The sequence below is a fragment of the Petaurus breviceps genome, unplaced genomic scaffold (genome assembly GCF_028583685.1).
Source record: "Petaurus breviceps papuanus isolate PSGF00001 unplaced genomic scaffold, PetGlider_PUasm1.0 185, whole genome shotgun sequence".
NCBI classification, from domain to species: Eukaryota; Metazoa; Chordata; class Mammalia; order Diprotodontia; family Petauridae; genus Petaurus; species Petaurus breviceps.
Window position 1 is genome coordinate 11386409 of NW_027185797.1, and position 12569 is coordinate 11398977.

The 12569-nt window shown below is 39.7% G+C and overlaps 1 long non-coding RNA gene across 4 annotated transcripts in view; it reads left to right on the plus strand.

The window, feature by feature from the left end:
• The first annotated feature begins 2306 nt into the window (after positions 1-2306).
• Positions 2307-12569, plus strand: part of LOC138161670 (uncharacterized) — a 32412-nt gene continuing 22149 nt past the window's right edge. For 3 of the 4 annotated variants that reach the window (XR_011168421.1, XR_011168422.1, XR_011168420.1), the window contains exons 1-3: positions 2307-2530; positions 6197-6487; positions 7903-8072. This is a non-coding gene — a long non-coding RNA (uncharacterized lncRNA). Of the gene's footprint in view, positions 2531-6196; positions 6849-7902; positions 8073-12569 lie in introns of those variants that run through there. The other variant, XR_011168419.1, reaches the window with a different exon arrangement.

A 12569-nucleotide genomic window follows, 5' to 3' on the forward strand; every position in this document is an offset into this window, starting at 1 on the left:
ATTGTGCTTCGGGTCTTTCGAGTTTGGAATACATTGATATGGACTGTACCCACTACCCACTGTTCCATCATTGTCTTTCTGAGGGTTTGAGGTCTGAGGTCTCTTCTGCTACATGTCCAGCTCAAAGATCAACTACTCAGCTTCCCCAAATCTGACAGTGAAGTCTAGTCATCAGCCATCATCAGACACATTTGTCTCTGAAACCCCTTGCTAACGTACAAAACCAATGACAAGGCCTGTCGATTTGGCAAGAGCTGGCTTGGAGACATTGAAGGTTGGGGCAGCCCAGTGCCAGCACTCAGGAGTTACTCTCCCAGATACGGGAGGGCTGAGATACATTGGCACAGCCAATGGAGAAGGGCTGAGGAGCACCTGTCCACAGTATGCTCGCTTCCAGGCAGTACAAGTTAACAGCTCATATATTTTTTTATGAGTCTCTGAAAATATTGTATCAACCTGACAGGAAAACAAACAAAGGGAACAGTGGATAAAATACAGAGCCCTACCTGAAATTCTACACATAAAACACCTATTAAAACAGGACGTGAGGAAACTAGCTGGAGTCATTTGTTTTCTTTAACATATATAATAACAGAAGTTCAGAAGCCTCACAAGAGACCTATTTTGAAGTTTTTGATTCATCTGATTCCAGTTTTGTGAAATACAGGGGCTCTCAGGGCACTGTCCTGAATACAGGCATGCTGCAAAAATACCCATGCAGGAAGAAGATGGCAGAACAAAATTCTCACTCAAACATGATTCCATGTGAGACCTCCATCCATTTCCCAATTTGACTCCCATTCCTATTCAAGAGGGAGTTTGGTACAACAAGGCAAGTCCTTTGATGTTAGAGAATCTAAGTTCAAATCCTGCCTGTGATGTTTATTACTTGTGTGATCTCAGGAAAGTCAAAACTTCCCTGAGTCTGAGTTTTCTCGTCTGTAAAATGGTAGGCTTAGACTAGAGTTAAAAACTCAAGTCAATGAGAATGACTAAAGTGCTCACTATGTGTCAAACACTGTGTTAAAGGCTAGGGGTAAAAAGCAAGGTAAAAAAATGTTCCTGCCTCAACTCCTTTGTTATAGGAGGCAATAAGCAAACAAATGTATAAGATATCCATCTCCATCTGTCTATTTTTCTTTTTATCATCTATAAATCAATCCATCCAGCCACCCACCCATCCATCCGCCCATCCACCCACCCATACATCCATCTATCCATCCATCCAACCATCCAGCCATTCATTCTTTTATCCTTCGATCCTTCAATCCTTCTCTCTGTCTGTCTATCTGTCTATCTGTCTGTCTGTCTATCATCTATCTCTATCTATATAGTAAATTTAAAATGAATTCAGAGGGAATCCATTGACTTCTTTCTCTCTCAAATCTAGACCTATAGCCCTTTGTACCTTTCAAGCAGACTCTAAAAAGGCTCAGGGTAAGTGGGTGGGGTAGGATAGGCTTTTCAGTAAGGTGGCTATGGTGCAATTAAAAAGGAATTCAAATCCTGTGTTCAAACTCTAACTTGACTACTTTCTAGCTCTGTGACTTTAGAAAAAAAATACTTAAATTCTCTTCAGTCCTCATTTTTTCAATCTGAAAAATGTGAGGTCAAAATTCTGACTCCTCGCTACTTCTCAGGTTTTATATGAGGATTGAGAAAATGGATGTAAAGACTTCTGTAAAACTTCAGTTGCTATATAGAGTCGTGTTGTTAATTAGCAGCAACAGTAGCAGCAGTGGTAGTGATTGTGGTGTTGGCAGCAGAATGGAAAGAAGCTCTGGAAGCCAAGCCCCTGATAGAGTAAGACAAAGAAAGTAAAGCCCAGAGAAGGGGAGCAACTGGCCCAAAGAAACACTAGAAACCACGTAGATGATCCAGAATTCTGAGTTAAGTCCTCAGATTTCCAACCTGGGTCTCTTTCCTCTTTCCCAGGCGATTGCTATTGTCATTCTTGTTGCTATTTCAGGAAGGCAGGTGCCCAATCTGTCCAAATTTCTGGTCTTTTTCGCCCCTCATTTGAGTCCAAATATGAAACCCTGCTCTGTAGTGCTCTTAGGAAGAAAAATGTTGACAGGAGAAACTACTGTGGACAATTTTAGGATGAGAACTCTAACTGAGCCAAGTGACCTATTTGGAAGCCACAGTGCCCCTATCTCCACAAAGGCGGGCAGGAGTGGAAGGCACTGACTGCTCTGAAAATTTGGATCCGCCCAGGAGATCGGCATTTGCACCTGAGCTACACCTGGCTGCCCAGGATCCTGTGCCATTACCCAGCACACCCCAAACCTGGCCAACCGGTCCAGTCATCCAGGAGGGTAGGTTTTTACGACATGAACCTGCTGGACCTCTCGGTGGAAGAAACCTGGTTTCATTTGGTTTTGAGATAAAGCATAGCAGTGATATGAGTGGACGTTCTGAAGTGAGCATGAGGCCCCCACTGTGATCCATGCATTGTCCTTCTACTAGCATGCTTGGTGCTGTTCCAGGTCCTACTGACATCTTGGACGAAGGCATACCATCTAACATGGTAGGATTTTTCTTTTTTTTTTTTTTTTGATAACATGGTCGAGAGATGAGTTTGGAAGGCACTGAGCAATTCTCTGATGTTATTTGGTACAGCAGCAGCAGCATGAAGTAGAACAGTTCTATTCTAAAGTGTCTGGCAGGAAAGCTGCCTTCCTGCACCTCACTGGGGCATAAGCAATAAACATCCAACTACTGTACATTCCATTTTTTTATAGCAGAGAAAATTAATAATGCATGATCACATATTCCTTATTGCTTTTCCAATGAATTTCTAAAACACTTTTGACTTTGAAAGTGAGTACATGTCTATTTCACATGTGTGTATGTCATAAGCCATACATATACATATAGATAGAGAGATCATTCCTTCAATTTAGCACTATATGTAAATTCTCTCAAGTTATCTCCTAACATGCCATCCCACAAGTCAGGTACCATTATTATCCCCATTCAACAGATGAGAAAATTGAGATTCAGAAAGGTTAATTGATTATGCCAATACAGTTTGTAAATGTTCAGAGATGGGATGGGAAGCCAGGGCTATCTGACATCAAGCCCAGCACTCTGTCCCTCATGCTATCATAGCTCTAATAAAAATAGCTCTTTTAGAGTTTGCAAATGCCCTCCATCCATTGGTTCAATTAAGTTTCACAAAATCTGTGTTTCAGTGGAAATGGCACTAGGTCTGGATATGGAAGACTTGTTGTGACTACAGTGTGACTTTGGATGAGTTGTTTCAATTCCTTAAGCCTCACTTTCCTTGTAAAATGAGGAAGTTGACTTAAGTGGAGACCAAATCTATACCAGCTTTAGAGCTAAAGTCCCTGTGAAGTGAGTAATACAGGGATTATTAACCCATTTATAGATAAGGATACTGACACTTAGAGAGTTGGTGATTTATCCAGGGTCACATGAGTAGTGTCTGAGCCAATATTTGAACCCAAATCATTAGGATTCCACATGAAGCCCTGTATCCCCTACACCTTCTTGCCTCTCATAAAATAAATAAAAAGATGGAAACAAAGGACAAATGATGAAAATTGAAAGTATATCCAGCCGATATCTCATCCCATGAGCTAGATTTTTGTGTCTCTGGAGAGATCAGAAGTGTCCTTTCCAGGTTTCAGAGCAGATGTTCTTTCCTTTTTTCTTTTTTTGCATCATGGGTCTCTCAGGCAGTTTGGTGAAGACTAAGGACCCATCTGAAATGATGCTTTTAATGAGTTTTTTTTTTGCTTTTTGGAGGGCAATTGGGGTTAAGTGACTTGCCCAAGGTCACACAGCTAGTTTTGTGTGTGTGTGTGTGTGTGTGTGTGTGTGTGTGTGTGTGTGTGAAGTGTCTGTGGCCGTATTTGAACTCAGGTCATCCTGATTCCAGGGCAGGTGCTCTATGCTACTGCACCACCTAGCCACCCCTGAAATAATGCTTTTAATAGCATAAAATAAAATAGAAAGTTTTACAAAGAGAAATCAACTGCATGGAAATACAGTCATCCAAATGTGAAAAAAAAAATTCATAGACCTCAGGTTTGGAACTCCTGCTTTAGAATGTAAGAATAGAAAAAGAAACCATAATTTGAAGTTAGACCTTCCCAGAGATCTCTTTACTTGCTAAAATGGAACATTAGAAGTGATCAGAAAAGAATTAATTCTCAGAGTTCCCCCAAATCCCCCAGTAATCGAAAATGTTTATGTTGATTGATTCAAGAAATGAAAAGCCTAGAAAGCATTATCATCAGTGGCATATGCATGTGTTTATTGAACAACACATCTAATAGAAGAACAAATGAGAGAAGTAACCTTCCCACAGAGAAGATTTCTAGTTCCATACAATTTCACCAACCAATTGGGAACTTCACTATCCAAGCCATGAAGTTGTTCAACCACAAGTCTAGACTACAGATGGGAAATTAAGTCTGGTAGCCCCACCTGTAATTTTCCTTGGGTTATGAATTGAAATTAGCCAGCTATGCAGTTGGGTGCAAAGTACCCATAGCCATTATATCTCTTGGATGGCTGAATGGCCTCGGCAGCTTTTGTTTGCCTTTATGTTCTTGGCACCTTCCCTTCTTTGTAATGTCGCCATAGATCGTTGGTCTCTAGTACTCTGATATCAGTCACATACAGGTGCATCCATGTATACAGCTAAATAATACCCTCACATATGCTCATGTGTGCATGGGAAAGGAAGACTTCTGACTGCAAGGGTACAAGAATATTTATAGACTCTTCTTGAGAATCCCCATTTCAGACAAAGAAGTGAATAGCATGTTCACACCTGTGTATGTACGCATGTAAAAATAAGCAAGTTTCTGACTATAGGAGTGACCCAGAATATTCATGTTCCCATCATAGACAGTGTGGCCCAATAGAAAGAACAGTGACTCTGGAGCAAGATTACTTAGATTCAACATCCCACCTCGGACATAACCTGTGTGATATTGGTCAGGTCAGCATGGTAAAGCAGAACGAGCATTAGATTTGGGGCCAGAGGATACAGGTTTAAATCTCACCTTTGATACTACCTGTGTGACTTTATGTCAGTCACTTAACCTCTCTGTGACACAATTTCCTCATCTATAAAATGAGGAAGTTAGACTGGATGTTTATAAGGTTATTGAGATTCTAAATCTAAGATCTTATGGTAAGTCACATACCCCATATTTAATTCCTTATTTATAAAATGGGGGATGGTAGACAACAATTGTCTCTAAGGTCCCTTCTGGGCCTATATTTTTGATTCATCTTGAAAATGCCTATTTCCCAAATAGATATTTACCAACGGGTACTTTGTGTCTCCTAGATGACCTTATTAAAACTTACCTAGCCTTATGAGACTGTTTTGGTATTAGCCATACGTAAAGGGGACATAAAACTGTAAATTCTAGATAACCAAAAAAGGACTGCTATCATTCAGTGAGATAGATTTTTCTGGGCAGGTTCATTTTGTGAGGGGTTGGAGAGGGGAGGCTGGGACTTGACATAGCTAAAGTTAGGCAGAGTAGTAGTCAAGTTCATTTTTCACACTTCAGAGTGAGGATTCACAATTCTGGAACAACTCCCACCCCCAGTCCTTTCCTTCTCTTTGTATAACATTTCCCTTTCCTTTCTTGGGCCCGCCTCTGATGAAGCACATAGATAAAGCAGTGGAATGCCAAGTGGGCAGAGTTAGGGGTGAAGGCAAAGGGTGAGACCATTCCAGCTTTTTTTCATCATCCTTGCTTCAAACCTTAATGGGGCAACAGAAACAGGTCCAAAGTTTATCTATGCTTTCTATGATTATCTCCTGGAATAATAGACTTCTCATGCAATTGGACATTTCTTCTTGTTTATTAGTTGTTGCTGAAAAAGATCTTTGCAGTGTTTAAGAAGCAAAAGCAGTTCATGTTAATAACAGCTGATTTTACTAGGGCCATCTTTATGAAGGGGGATCTAAAATTTTAGTTCTGTTTTAAACTACTCAAGCTAAAAACTGCAATAAGACTTTTGGGATATCCTATGTTCATAATCATTTCATTTGGTACTTCCAACAGCCCTGTTGGGTAGGTACTATAAATATTATTAAGATTATAAGATAATTGAGAAGCTCTTAACAGAGTACCTGGCCCATAATAAGGGCTATATAAATATTACTATTATTATATTATTTATTATCCCCATTTTACAGATGAGGAAACTGAGGAACAGAGAGATTAAGTGACTTGCCCAGGGTTAAGTGTCAGAAGTGGCATCTGAACCCAGGCATCTCTTACTCTATGTTCCGTATGCTATCCACTAAGACGCACCACTCTAACAATGAAGATTTACCTCAACTAAAAAGAACAAAGCTGGTATGATACAAGTAAATGCAAAAGAATGTGCCATGTGTTCTGTTCATCAGCACCTGGGGTTGAAAGTTGGTGGGACTGTAAATCCAGGGAATGCCTGACGTCTTGGCTTATTAGGATCTGTTTTGCCGGTATGTTAATGTCTGCATTTAATTCAGAAATCCAAACAGTTCTGACAGTGAAGTGTGAACAGCCTTTGAACCTAATCTGCAGGGGAAGCACAACACTGATTGAATCAAAGACATCCCAACAGGAAGGTTATTCCTGTTGACTTGTCACTTCAGAAGAGGAAGGAAATGGCAAGTGATAATGCTCAATTGGTTATGGATTGTCAGCTGGCTCTGCTCTCTGTGTTGTCTGTGTGATTCTGGTTCATGTCACTCTGGTGAATAACATCTTTCACACTCTCATCTCATAGAACATTGGAACTTTTACTGTTCTGCTAGTGAGGAGCTTGGGGAAGACTTTTTGTCTTTTAACTTAGATCAGCCATGTCTGCATGTGGATATAGATGACTTAAAATTAACCCAAGCAAGATTAAAAATATCAAAAAACAATATGGAGCAGGCAGCCTCACAAAAGGCTGCCATTCAAGCTCATCAGTGCAAATTTCTTGTCAAAATACTCCCTGAGCTAAGTAAAGGTTATGTATTCATATGAGCACCTGACTTATAAAATCAATCAGGGCAGGCTATGAAAGACGCTTGCTTTTTTGCATGCATTCAAGTTGTTGCTTCCATTAACTTAACTTCCTAAAAAATGTATTTCATTTTTCCCCCGATCTGCTCTGCATAACTCATTAACATCATAATCGCCAACAATAATTGCCTGAAGTGAGTGAAGAAAATCGGGAAAGATGAAGAGTTGAATTACCACTTAATGAAAGAAAAAAAAATCGAGACAATTTAAATCAGCTCGTCTACCATGAGGCAGCCACCACTCTCTTCCTTATGGGAAATGTGCAAGAAATGTGTTTCTGGGACTTTGCTTTGTTTATAAATAGAGGGAATCAGACATTGGATCATGAAAGTATTTTAAGAGAATAAATCCATTGTATGAATCAGGGTAATTGAGTTGTCAAATGAAAATATTTTTCAGAAACTCAACAATAAATTTTTGTAATAAGTTGGTCCATCTCTAAGAAGCATGGCATATTAACAGAAAAAAGAACATGATATAGTCTGAAAACCTTTGTCTGAGTGCTACCTGGGTCATTTACTATCTATGTTATGATGGGAAACTACTTAACCAGTCCTTTACTCATGTGTAAAACAAGAATGCTGGACTAATAGAGAGCCATAGAAATTGGAGTTCGAGGGACCTCAGTGGCCATTTAACACAATGTATGCCCCAAAGGAAGCCAAACTAAATACTCCTAACAAATAGTCATGTAACTACTATTGGAAAGCATCTATGGGGGCAGAGTTAATCACTTCTCAAAGATGCTTATTCCATTTCAGGATTGTTTTACCTTTAAAGTTCTTTCCTGTTCTAGATAGGATGAAATCCATTAAACAAATATTCACAATTTTTTTCTTTTATCAAGCAAAGGAACTTTCTTCTTGGGTCCCAATGAGCTATAAATTTGGGGATTTGAATCCTTCCAACAAACTGAGTGATGATTGCTTGAATGAGATTTCGCTATGAGAAATGTCAAATATTAAGACAAAAAGGAGTTTCTGAATGAATAAGGCAAAGCAATCAACAGAATAAAATGTGAGTAAATAAACTTTAAAAATGTTTGATTTTATGATTTCCAGGAACAAGATTTTTTAAAATGCAAATTTGGCCATCTTTGGGTATTGAGGGGTGGGTGGGGGTCCTAACTCATACTTTCATTGCTTTAGGAATCCTAGGTATGAAAGATCCATCCACCAATCAGATCAGCAACACATCTCTAAGTTAGAGCCTTAGACAATTTCCTGAAGAGCATGTTAGGAGCAGGATTTGACCCTAGGTATTGCTTAACCCAAAGTAAATTTTCTATCCACTATGCTTTGTTATTTCTCTACTTTGTGTGTATAGGAGCTACTTGATAAATATCTATTCAATTGAGCAAGGCAAGGCACCTAATGTGTCTTTAGAATATTGCTTTATTACCCTACTCGTCCTTCCTGTTTCTTCTTGGAATATTATTTGGTCAAGTCTAATCTATAACCACTGTGTACCTACTATGTGCCAGGTACTATGCTAAATGCTGGGGATACAAAAAAAAAATTGAAGGAAAAAAGGTCCTTGCTCTCAAAAGGCTCACAGTCTAACGAGAAGGCAGCATGCATTGATATGATGTGATTGGTGGCAAAGCATTGTTAAATACATATTTTCTATCATGTCTCTGGGAATTCTGTGCAGAAGAAATTTGATTCCCAAGTCAGCAGGATGGACAAATTCCTGTATCACACTAGTCAGTGACTCTGGGGGAGGTAGAGTAGGCTACTTTATTCTTGATCCTTTCTGCTTCCTCTGCCCTTCTTGAAGGAGATGGACATGAATCCTCCCCAGACCTCACCAAATTCATTGGCTGGGAGGTTACTGTGTGAATTTTTCTTCTATCATTGCCATTTCCCCCTACTCTTTGGAGATTTAATTGGCCACATCTTATTATGGTAATTAGTTTCCTTTTATTATAGGTGGCATATAATGGTTCTCATTTCCACATGGCCCCTATCTAAACTATTTTATGGAGGTATTTCAGAGGAAAAGTCATGAATATTATCACAGTAGTTCAGAGGCCCCACTCAGGGAAATTCCTAATATTTGGACAGTCATTTAGTTATCTGCTCTCATTTAAAATTTTTTGTATTTCCAGGTGATCTGTTGACTTCCTCCATTTATCTTTTCTTAACATAATATGACATTCACACCTTCATGACTGACCAAGAATTCTTATATATGTGAAGACAAATCAGAATTTAGGAACATTTACATGTAACAAAGCAGATGAATGTATTACTGCAGCTGTTACTAGACAGGTATGCAGAAGGAAGGTTAGGGAGAAAGTTGACTTTGGGTACTGCCATCACTCCCTAAAAGACAGAAATAAATTGCAATTTTAGTGCAAGTTCTTTGCTCTAAGATACCTACAGAATTCAGAAATATAGGGGCGGCCAGGTAGCACAGAGAGTAAGAGCACCGGCCCCAGTGTCGGGATGACCTGGGGATCAAATCTGGGCTCAGACACCCAATTGCTTAAAAAAAAAGAATTCAGAAATATACCTCCATCTGTTCTTGGCTACAGCTCAGTAGAATTTTCTCTCTCAACCCATTTTTCCTGCACCCCTTCTTTCCTCCAACTTGGCTACTAGGCATCTCCTCTCCCCTTCCTCAGTCCCTCAGGAAAAAAAAAAAACCCTCAACATGTCTTAGAGCAAAGATCTTATCCAGAGTGAGAAATTCTCAGTGAAGGAGGAAAATTCTGTGGTAAGAAGGCAGCTGAGACACAGTGGTGAAGTCTGGAGAGTCAAAAGCAAAGTGAGTCATGGAATGAAAGAGAAGGAAGGGGGGAGAAGAAGTATGTTTGTAGATGTAGAAGAGGGAGGGAGGCAGAGACAGAGACAGAGAGAAAGAAGATAGAGAGAGAGGTGGGAAGAGAGTATCTATCTAGTGCCTGCTATGTGCTCATAGATCTTGTGCCTAACATGTATTTCCTGGCCAATTCTCTCAGTCATAGATGTGTTACTGATCTGATTGGAGAAGGGAGTTGCCACATTAAGGGTTCCCTACAGCAATGTAATTATACAAGTAATCTCAGTTGATCCTCAAAACAATGATGTGCAGTAGATGCTTTTATTATCCCCATTTTACAGTTAAGGAAACTGAGATATAGAAAGGTTTATTGACTCAATCATTGTCACACAGCTAGTAAGTGTCTGTGCTAGATTTGAACTCAAGTCTCCCAACTCCAGACCAGTCAGTGCTCTATCCATTGGGCTATCTATCTGACAAAGAGAGGAATTAGACACTCACATAAAAGTAAAGTTTGTCATTAGGTTGATGTTGAGATGTGATTTTTAAAGTCACATTTTCTTTTTTAAAAAAGTGTTAATGCTTGTACTCTACCTTTCTTGAATCTAATTAAACTGCTTGTTAACTTTGGGCATTGAGGGCTGAATGTCTGAAAAAACAGAATGGATCCAGAAGGGATAAAATGAGCTCATAGGTAGGGTTGGAATCATGAGTTATGATTAATGGATCCTCCTGCATGAAAAAGTGGGATTAAGAGAGGATCATATCATCATAGGGACAGCATTAGATGGGATTCTGGAGGTATTTAGTCTAACATCTTCATTTTACAGATCGGGCTCATAGTCAAGAAGTAACTTGCTCATGGTCACCCACACAATAAGCACCAGAAATGGAATTTGAGCACTAAGTCTCCAGATCCCCAAATATTGCTGTTCCTACTGTCTTCTGGTAGCTAGCTGCTTGCCTACCATATGCCATAGAGTCCTGGCTTTGAGAGGACCCAGACTGATATACCTATTATACCCATTGTTAGTTTAGTATTGAGTGTGTAACCAGTTGTCACCAGACCCTTTTCATGACAGCTTCCAGTAAGCAAGTAAGTAAAAATGAAACCAACCTGAATAAAGCCATGCTGAATAATAGGCAATGCACATTGAGAGCTCCCTGGGTGAGTTTACTTGCAATAATAGAGCCCAGCCAGATAATATCAGCCAGTAGGATGGTGGCCACAGGGGTGGTGGACCCACAGAACTGAGGGTACCACTTCAAGCCACTAATCAGCTTCTTAGAGTCAGATGTTGTACAGTTCTTCTGAAGGAGTACAAGGTAACACTTTTTTTTTTGCTTTTTTTTGGAGGGCAATTGGGATTAAGTGACTTGCCAGAGGTCACACAGGTAGTAAATGTATCAAGTGTCTGAGGCCAGATTTGAACTCAGGTCCTCCTGACTCCAGGGCCAGTGCTCTATTCACTGAGCCACCTAGCTGCCCCTCATGTATCTCTTTTAAGTACATAACTATAGATCTTTTATTTTTAAGGAAAAAAAGATTTTATAGTGTTGACTCATCTCAATTATGAGGAAACTCAAATATCATGAACAATAAAAGAAAAGAGCGAATAGTTTCTCATGCTTTCCATCTTTTACTTTGGTTCAAGTCATGGCCCCCACATCTTCTGGGCTGACCAACGTCAGCTTCTTCTCCTCAGGTGTCACTCCCACTTGCTGTTGCCATGCTTCCTTCTTCCTCACCTATCTGTTTACTCATCAGCCATTCACCATCAGACTCTCCCTGCATTTCAGAGTTGTAATTCTCTGATCTGATAATATCCTTGCACTAAGGCATTAATGAGAAAAAGTATAGAAACTCCTCTTGGGTCAGCCAACAGTTACTCTGATAAACAGATAGATTATAATGCAGGCCTCTGGGAGACAGCATGATATTTTTTATTGTTTTATTAACTTTAATTAAAATAATGAAATATTAGGCAATGGGAGTGAGAGTGAATAGCAAGTGGAAGGTGGCACGTAGCAAGATAGTTTGAAGTCAAGAAGATTTGTATGCAACGTTGACACACACTAGGTATATTACCCTGTATAAGTTACTTAACCATGCAGTGCCCCAGGGAAATCTGTAAGACTCCAAGCTACAGAGTAGGTACTATCTGCTTTGGTTGAGTGAGTTCACTATTCTAATGAATTCATACAGAGAGAGACAGAGAAAGAGAGACAGAGAGAGAGACAGAGAGAGAGAGACAGAGAGTGAGAGACAGAGAGAGACAGAGAGACATAGAGAGAGACAGAGAGACAGAGAGAGACAGAGACAGAGAAAGGAGAGAGAAGAGAGAAAGACAGAGAGAGACAGAGACAGAGACAGAGAGAGACAGAGACAGAGAAAGGAGAGAGACAGAGGGACAGAGAGAGAGAATAGCACAAATGAGTTTGGTATTAAATCTTTCTGGCATTAAAAGGAAAAAAATAGAAGACCAATGATTATATCCTCTCTAGTTTGATCTATTTAAACCAACTAATTTATATACTTCCATGGATTTCTGATCTTAGACAAATAGGTATACTCTTTCTACAGAGTCAAAACACAAAACATCCATTGCTTTTTATTCCTTTGTGACTCTCACCCATTCATGTTTGTTGGGGTATTTTCCATAATGGTTGTTATTGATCTGCCATGATTTCAGTTGCATCCAACTCTTCCTGACCCCATTTGGGGTTTTCTTGGCAAAGATCCTGGAG